The sequence below is a fragment of the Megascapheus bottae genome, chromosome 29 (assembly GCF_031878675.1).
Source record: "Megascapheus bottae isolate mThoBot1 chromosome 29, mThoBot2.hap1, whole genome shotgun sequence".
Lineage (NCBI taxonomy): Eukaryota > Metazoa > Chordata > Mammalia > Rodentia > Geomyidae > Megascapheus > Megascapheus bottae.
This window is the reverse complement of record NC_143537.1, coordinates 12277357-12278575: the sequence shown is the minus strand read 5'-3', so window position 1 is coordinate 12278575 and position 1219 is coordinate 12277357. Positions and strand designations below refer to the sequence as shown.

The 1219-nt window shown below is 41.1% G+C and overlaps 1 non-coding gene across 1 annotated transcript; it reads left to right on the top strand.

Annotated features, from left to right (window-relative positions):
• The first annotated feature begins 259 nt into the window (after positions 1-259).
• Positions 260-374, top strand: LOC150044785 (small nucleolar RNA SNORA31). Its single transcript, XR_016533136.1, has one exon. It is a non-coding gene; the product is annotated as a small nucleolar RNA SNORA31 (small nucleolar RNA).
• The last annotated feature ends 845 nt before the right edge of the window (positions 375-1219 follow it).

Sequence of the window (1219 nt, the reverse complement as noted above, 5' to 3'; positions counted from 1 at the left end):
AAAAAAAAAAAAAAAAAGCTAAGGGACAGTGCCCAGGCTCTAAGTTCAGGCCCAGCTACTAGCACTAAAGCTCCACCCTGACAGCATTCAGAATGCTGAAAGCTGGCCAAGAAGGGTTAAAACAGCAACTCTGGAGTGTTCAGAGACTGAGATCACACCTCTTCCTTAGTGCTGGAAAGGCTGGGAACCAAACCTGTGGATGCTGTTGACCTTGAAGGCTAGCTAAGGAGGATTTCATGTCGGGACTTTGTGTGGTCTATAGTGTCCTGTCTTAAAAGAATAAAAGTTGGTTTGCACTAGGATGCAAAAGGAAACAATCCCTGCGCTTTCTCTCTGTCTCTGTGGCTGCCCATATTGAATAAGGGATTACATCATGAGTAAAAAAAAAAAAAAAAAAAGAATAAAAGAATAAAAGCCTCTTAAAACTCTGTTTTGGCTCTGATTGAAATATTAATATAGATGTTTTATTTTTTTCATGTATCCATTGCAACCTTCCCTCTGTGAACTAAATATGCTTGCTTGCTGGGACTCTAGGCCCAAAGGCTAGTCAAACTTGAGAAGCCCAGTTTTTCTTTACTGCTCTATTTTTTTTTATCTATTCTTCTTTTTTTTTTTTTAATTTTCTTTGGGTCTGGAATCCAGTACAAGTGTCTCAGTTTATAGTTAGCAACAATTTTCCTATATAATGGGTGAGAAAAATGTCAATTCTGGCTAGGTGCAGTGGCTCTTGCCTGTAATCCTAGCTACTAAAGAGGCTGAGATCTGAGATCAAGGTTCAAACCTAGCCCCGGGACAAAATAACCTAACAGTCTTCTCTCCAATTCAACCCAAGAACACAGCAAGTGGCTCCAGGGTAGGGCAGTAGCCTCTAGCTGAAGAGCTCAGGGACAATGCCCAGGCCCAGGGATAGAATGGTGAGGCTTGAGCTGATAAGTTCAGGGATAGGACCCAGGTTAAGTTCAAGGCCCATTGTCTACAAAAAAATAGGACTGGTGTCTTGGCCTAGTGGTAAAGTGCTTGGCTCACATGCATGAAGGCCCGTATTTGATTCCTCAGGACCACCTACATAGAAAAAAAAAATAAAGCTGGAAGTGGTACTGAGTTTCAAGTAGTAGAATTCTAGCCTTGAGAAAGTTCAAGGATAGTGCTCATGCCCTAATCTCAAGCCCAGGACTGGCAAAATTAATCAATAAATAAGTAAATGAGTGGATGAATATAA